Source organism: Strigops habroptila, chromosome 6 (assembly GCF_004027225.2).
Source record: "Strigops habroptila isolate Jane chromosome 6, bStrHab1.2.pri, whole genome shotgun sequence".
Taxonomy (NCBI): domain Eukaryota; kingdom Metazoa; phylum Chordata; class Aves; order Psittaciformes; family Psittacidae; genus Strigops; species Strigops habroptila.
This window is the reverse complement of record NC_044282.2, coordinates 58,429,529-58,437,436: the sequence shown is the minus strand read 5'-3', so window position 1 is coordinate 58,437,436 and position 7,908 is coordinate 58,429,529. Positions and strand designations below refer to the sequence as shown.

General features: G+C 37.1%; 1 long non-coding RNA gene across 1 annotated transcript; it reads right to left on the bottom strand.

The window, feature by feature from the left end:
- Positions 1-257: 257 nt before the first annotated feature.
- LOC115609782 lies at positions 258-5,363 on the bottom strand. Its single transcript, XR_003991985.2, has 3 exons — positions 5,108-5,363; positions 4,919-5,008; positions 258-332 (listed from the first exon to the last, which is right to left on the bottom strand). It is a non-coding gene; the product is annotated as an uncharacterized LOC115609782 (long non-coding RNA).
- Positions 5,364-7,908: the final 2,545 nt, after the last annotated feature.

Genomic DNA, 7,908 nt, shown 5'->3' with positions numbered 1-7,908 from the left:
AAATACCTGTGTCTTGTATCACTTCTGAAAAAGAGGAAGTCAAGCAGCAGGAAAACATGTTCCAGGTTTACGGGATAAAGTGCATATTTATATATACTGTACTGGAAAAGCCATAACAAACCATTTTGGAACAGGATTTTATACCTTTTTACATGAAAGAACAGGCTGACTAAAAATAAGAAAAGATAAAATATTTTGGCCTCTGATAGCAAAAATACTTTTGGGGGGGGGGGGGGGGGGAAGAAAGAAAAGGATACTACAGCTGCCCTGAAGATTTATTTGACATGGCTCAGGTTCAAACTTTGTCATCCTTGCTTCGTCTCCCCGTTCATCTGAAAAGAAATGCAAATATGAGATTACTACCATCCACTTTCAGGAGAACCGGTTGTAAATCATCACAAAGATGTCATAGGAGATTTCAGGTGAACAAACTGAACACATGGCAATTGCACAAGCAGAGTATGTGGAGCAATTACTATAAAGGTTAAGGTTATCCTGTGCAACATCCTAGTTTCTTTGATTTCTGTAAAAGATTTGTCCTCAAAGCAGGAAATACAGAGTGAAATCCTGCAGCATATGTTGGGCAAGGAAAGAGACCAGAAATCAGCTTGCCTGAACGTCCAAAGCTATGTGAAAGGAGATTTCTGTTAAGTAAACAGTGATTTTAAACTGTAGGTATAACGAATATGTCTCAAGAAAAACAGATTACTTGAATAGCAGTGATCTGAATATTATAAGAGCACTTAAAGTCTATGGCAATTTAGTCACATTCAATTTTAAAATAATAATGGTCCAATGGCAAATCTCTGCAAATACTTTTATAACTGCAAGCAAATGACTAAAGAGGAATTTTTTACTTATTTCTAGGGATCTAAATGAAGCAAATGAACCTGAAGCAAATGAAGCAAAAGGTGGTACCTTCTCTTTTAAAATATAGACTCATGACTTGCATTGGAATTATGCTTCATTATACTTTATATATTCTCCCTTTCGTTAGGGCTAGGGCAGTTAGGCAGATAGAACACCATCCTTCACTATTAATGTTATGAATGCATAAGGCCCCAAACTCTATGCAGAGTTTCTATCTTTATGGTTACCCTGAGTATTAAGTACCTCTTCACAAATGCAAATATTTGCATTATTCCTCTTTCCTGTTAAATTGCAAGATTAAAATGACAAAGCATACCATTAAAATTCAAAAGGTAAATACTGAGTGCCTGTGATTGAACAAATGCAATAAAATTACCTTCTGTTTAGACTGTGTGCACATGATCTCGTTCTCATGATCTCATCGTTTCTATACCATTCGCTATGAACACATTACCTCCAAGGTGATACCAAGAGAAAAGGTATATAAAGAATTCTGTTTCTTTGAACTGAGAAAGCAGAGAATATGTGATCCATCCACAAGCCTCCTTGACTAAGCTTCAGAATTACAGATTTTTGGCTAAGATACTGCTGCCTTACTCATAAATGGCTCTTAACTTGTGATCCATGGCACCACAAGGTCTCTGAATTACTTCTATTGGTTTAAAAAAAAAAAGTGATTAAACATGGAGATGTTACGAAAAGAATAAAAAACTATGACTTTATCTATTTTTTATATCTATTTTTTGCTATTCTCCTTCCTGCTTTCCCTTGTTTAAGGACAGTTAGGAAAGGTCTTCCTGGCTGTAGATTCTCAGTGCTTGTACAATGTAAATTGAAGTGAGTAATCCTTATCTCTACTCAGAGAAAAAGATAATATTGGTTTTCTATAGTGAAAGATAACTCATGTTTAGCAACAAGTCAGATCCTGCTACTGAGGAGTGATATATTCTGTATCTCTGTTTAACACACTTCCTTAGCAACCCAACATCAGCTGTAAGTAGTTTAAAGTGCTTGGCCAAAGCTTGGAAACAATCTATTGTGACAAGAAATATAAACTGGTTTAAAGAGGACATTTTATGAATTTGAAAGAAACTATCTAATTCAGTTGTCTGCAATATCAGTGGGACTAAACTTAACAGCTCAGAAAGTCCCTTCTAGTCTTGCAACCAAGATTCCTTCTGATATGAAGCTGTAAGAAGTGTAGAAAACATGTCCTACACTTTTTTTTAAGAACATGATTTGATGTTCAGGCTTAAATATTTAAATGATCTAATTGCTTATTCTCACCATTTTCCTAAGCTGCTTTTCAGATGGTGCCTGACCATGAGTACTTAAACTTCAGTCAGCTGCTATTTTCAAAATACATTAGATGTTACTGAGGCCCAGTATAGAACAAATTGCCTGAAACCCTTGTTAAGACTTAAACTCTGGAGAATGCAAGTAAATTTGTCAAAGCTAGCAGGGAACAGCCATGCTATGAAGGAATCCTCAGCTGATAAGCAGTTAGCATGTCCAAAACCTGCTTATTCCATAATACACACATAGTTTTAGAGAGAACACAAAGATAGCTGCTGTGCCCCACAGCTGGCGGAGTGGCTTTCAATGCTAAAAGACATTTTCTACACTTCCACGTATACCAAGCTATGCAAATCTGCCATAATGTTGAGTCAAGCACTAGCACAGAAGTGTCCCAGCAGCAAGAACTGGATTGTTTGTTTGCAACCCTCATGGTGGAATTCGCTTTTTCAAGGACAATGTAAGACTTCCTTCATTTTTAATCCTATAAAAAACAAGGGTAACATTACCTTTAATCCATTTTTATTTGTCCATTAAAGTAGACATTAAATATCAGGATTATTTAAATATGACACTCCCTTGGGAGTTCTTGGGAGTCACTCTGTGTTAAGCTAAGCTGAACTGATTGTGAAATGATTGTAAAAGTGTATTTGATTTTAAATGATAGATAGTGCCTAAGTAAATGGCAGGGGTTAGCTGAAATTTCCAACAGGTGTGATACAATTAAATAGCTAAGGAATACCTATTACAAAGAATACTTTCAGAATACATGTGACCCTCCACAGATCCTGAAAGCTGTGGTACTATGACTGCCATACTAATTCACTGCAGTATCAGCAGGTCAATTAAGCCAGAGAGAGCTTCTTATTCTGACTGTCTTGCTCACACTGCATGCTACTGGTGTCTGCAATAACAGCCAGGTAAAAACCTGACTATTGCTTATACCACTTGGAAACATGCATGACAAGGACAGAAAAGGTTTCTCAGCTTAGATGCTTATATTGCTTAAGATATAAAGTCAAAAGAAATAAAGACAAATACCTCAAATTACTTCATATCTTGATACCATTCATTTCTACATTCTTCCTGAGAGTCTGAAGATGAATTACTCCTTTCATTACAAGTCCATTGACTTTAGTTTTTAAACATGGACATCACAGAGAAAGATTTGTTTCATTACCAAAATTATGGCAAGGAATATTTTTCTGTATCAGTTCCGAGTGAGACAATGTTATGAACTTCTCTTTTATTGCTGAAATGTAAGTAAGTAATAACTAAATATCATTCAATTGTCTTGGTTATTTTGGTTGGACTAAATGATCTCCAGAGGTCTCTTTCAACCCTAACAATTCTGTGGAAACTCCAAAAGCCCAGTATGTATCAAGCCATTTATCTGTTGCAAACACAAAATTGCAGAAGCTGAACTCAGTGGATTCACAATAACTTTTCTGTTTAAATAAGTGTATCCTTATGTCTACAGAAGCCTGTGGTTCCCAGCAGTATATGAGCAAAGGTGGTAATGACGTGGTTTTCCAGTGCAAAACTGGGCTTTGTCTTTTTGTTAGGAAAAAATAAACAAAAACATTATGTAAGTGTCCTGAAATGGAAGTGTTGTGAGAGGTATCTGCCAAAATGTATAACCCCACTGTGTCTTAAGTCAGATCTTCATTCAGATCAGATTCCTCTCATCAGAACACATAGTGGATTCAGGTGCAGATGTAGACTTTATGGGAGACTGCAATTATTCAACTTTTGGGGATAATTTACAGTTGTAGTATTCAACCTGTGGCTTATAAACCCACAAAGAACTATTCTTTTAGCCTAGAAACTGCTATTAACCTCCATATGCCCCCCCCCCAGCATTTAACTCCACTGTCTATGTGATACACAGAGCCTTACTATACTAAAAGGTGAGGTAGCTTTGTTTATCTATATAGGTGACAACATATAGTACTTTCATTCTACAAATGGGACTACATCTATGCAAGTGATGTTTAACATCACCAGGCCTGTCTTCTGACTCTAAGGCCAAGTCATTGGGCTCAGCTACAGCTGTTACACTCCACACAGTATGGCTGGATCCAGCTATAATCTGTGCTAAACGTTTAAGCAATAGGCTTTGCATTGCACTGCTATTTGTATGATCATACCTTCTATAATTTATGAGTATAAATATACAGGCTGGTCCACCAGCTGGAGAGCTGTAAAACTTGGAGTTGATGGAAACTATCATGAAATATCCCAGTAACATGGGACTCATGTGCAGATGGGCTGAAAGACTTACCAAGCAGACTTGTCTAATCAGTATCCCACAGGTATTTTAACTTCCCTTACGCGGGTGAAATCTGGCAAAATTCAGATTTTGTTGTCAACTTTGGTAAGTTAGATATCTTTGACTGGAGCATTTCAGAATGACATTCAGCACTTACTGCTAAAATTAAGACAATCCCATCCTATAGTCACATATGTTTTGTTATTGGTCATTCAACAAAGTCACACTGATGCATTAATTATATGTCCTTTGTGAGATGGTTTTATGGGAACTTTCCAGGTGATTAAACTTGCAGCAGTTCAGGGAGTTCAAAAATGTGTTTTCCTTTTCAGAGACGAGCCTATCAATCAGCTGTGCTCATCTAGCTGGTTGTTGGATCTCATCTACCTCAGACAGGTATGAACTAGAAATTCAAGGTACACTCCAGACTGCTGTGGTGTTTCCTTGGAAATCTTTTGGGAAGACCTGACATATGCTCACCAGAAACACATTTCACAGCCTCGGAAATCTTCAAGTATTGCTGCCACACATCTGTCCCAGGCTGGCACCTCAATTAATATAATGTAAGATCTGAAAATGAAAATAAATATCTATTTAAATAAATGCTTTTCCATAAATCTTTAATTACGTTTTAGGACTGCTGCAGTTTATGTTGCTTTGTCCACTTACTTGGCAGAGACACAAGATGACAAGCACGTTGACCTTCCATGGTGAATAATTCCAACAGCTAATAACATGCTGATGATGGCATTTGTGGTATTGATGTTGCTCGTGATCCTGGACTCAAATTTTTTAACATCAGAGGACTCACAGACTCAATTTTCATTGCTGTTCGGGAAAGGAAGGGAAGGGAAGGGAAAGGATAGAACATGCAGAACGGGAAATTTTCAGAGACAAAAACTCCATTTTGGGTGAAAATTAAGTCCTTTTTGTATTGTACAGACATAAGAGGACATAGGTCATCACCACCTTGAGGAGCCAATGGATACAGTTAATTTTAATTTGTCACCTATACCAGCCAATAGATGATGATGGTTTTGGTTCTTTCAGACCAGTTTTATTTTCCCAGACTGTTTCCACTTTTTCAGATAATAAATTGCTGTTACAGTTTCTTGTACTTAACAATGGTATCTCTGGATGTCTCTGGCTTCTGGGTACTCCAGCTACACTTCAAAGAGGCCAGCTGCAGTTTTCAGGGATGTTTTTAGTTTGAAGGCTTAGTTCTCAGGCTCGGAGCTCCCAGGCTGGCAGGCACTTTCTCTGCCAGTATTTTTCAGCAGACATTTTCTTCCGTTCGTAATTTTCACTTTCCAACCAGGCCTGCTTTAAGGCTGCTCACATTGCAGCTCAGCAGAGGAAGATCCTGTCTGCTTATTCTACATGCTTCAGTCTCTCACCTGGAACTTCAGTCCCTCCTGAAGGAGATGCTTCTCTCTTAATGTAAATACCTAACTCCCCAAGTGTGAACACCTTCATTTCTGCCTAAGAAAAGGGAGACTTTATGCAAAAAAATCTAAGATCTAGTTCTACTTTAGGCAGGATTTAGGCTGGATAGTGCTACATATGTATTCACTATGCTGTGAAGCTGAAGAGGTCAAAAAGGCAGATATGATAGATTATTATTCAGCCTTTTAATCTGAAGGATATTACCGATGATAGTGGGAAATGCAGGAAATCTAGAGAAAAAAGGGAGAGGAACTGTAGGGAATAAGGGCTGAAACGACAGTTAGCCACTGAACGAAATACCAAGAGTGGAAAAAAGAGCTCTATTTTGGACTTAATAAAAATAGGCTGCATTGTGAGTGGTCTGAGAAATTCTAGCATTCCTTGTGTTTCCAAGACTATTAGTCTTTAAAATATTTTTCTTTAATATGTATTGCACGTATCTATAACTCAAAGGCTCAATTTGTTCTCAGGTTCTTCATGTAATAAAAGCAAGATGTTTGCAAAAAGTAAGTTTTAGAAAAATTTGTGTAAAAAAAGTTTGCAAGGAAAATTTTAGTTTATCTTGTTAAATGTCATGCCTCTGCAATGAGCTACCTTGAAGGATTGTCTTTATGATGTTGTACAAAGGAAATCTGACCTGTCAGTGGTGACTAACTTTGAATTGTCTACAGTGAACTTAACTGCCCTTCCAGACACCCTTTCCCAAGGACTGTAAGTGGACTATAAATCATATACCTGATGCTGCGTATTACCTGTCAAAGGGCTAAAGTGAGTCACAGTTTCCCTTATGCTATATGAAATTAAGTTCTTTTAGTGGTCTGCATTTTTCTGAGATTTGTCTGTACTTATGGCTGCAAAAAGAAAAAAAAAAGATATTATTTTCAGGAACTGCAAGGAGTCAAAAGCAGGGATTTGTGGGATTGCAGCAGATCGATTTATAGTGTTTACAGATTGTGTGCCCAGATAATTTCAAAGCACATGGTATGAAGGGGTCAGATCAGCCTCATGCCAACATTTTTTGCAGCATCAGGCAAGACTGTCACTTAAGACCTAGCCAAAAGATTTACAATGTAAATGGTGAGTGCATGTGGGCATGAGATTGCCTAAAGTCCCCAGCTGCCAGTGTAGACAAAGCCTTAATTAGCCAATAATGCTGGAAATTTGTGCTAGTATGGAAGTTTTCTTTATTCAGTAAGCAGTTTCTCAAATAATACTCAATTGAAATCAACAACCAGTTTGACAAGTAACCAAGGAATGTTGCTTTAGCTCAGTACTTATTAACTAAAAATTCAGTTAGCTAAAGGTAAAAGTTATCATTAGATCTCATGAGACATTTGGTACACTAAGCAAATGAGAACACTTTTCTTTTAAAAGATTAGATATCTATATTTGAGGATCTAATTCCTTGGGGAAAAACTTGATTACGTGGCCAGTTTTTATAGATTCAGAGACATACAGTGTCTGTGAGAGATGTAAGCTGTCTTAAGCACTTGTTCCACAGACAGTTGAACTACCTGTGCACACTGGGCTTAGAAATTCAACAGGTCCTAGGAGTTTAGACAGTAATAGGTATTGAAAGTAACAGTTTGTATATTTAAATTTAGGTAAAGACACCAAAGCAGACAAATCCCCTTCAGTAGTTTATTTTATCCTTTGAATTGTGTTCCTTATCCCTTATTTTTTTAATGTGTGAAATGATGAAGCTGCAAAGAATGCTAAACATTAAGCAGACAAGTGCACTTTATCTTAAAATTCTAATTATGAAAGACAATGCAAAAGTAAGTTTGTTTGTTTGTTTTCCTCAACTATTCTCTAATTGGTCTAAGCTTCTGACATTCAAACCTTCATGTTTAATGGATGAACAACCTCCAGAACTGTGGTGAGAAATAAATCCTAGGTATTGCTTGAACCATAAATATTACACTGCCTCGAGAGAACCAACCTTTTGCTGTGTACCACTGCCAATAGCGGTTACAATGGCAGCAACATCTCCCAGAATTGTGCCAGGCTTTTACTACTTTGCA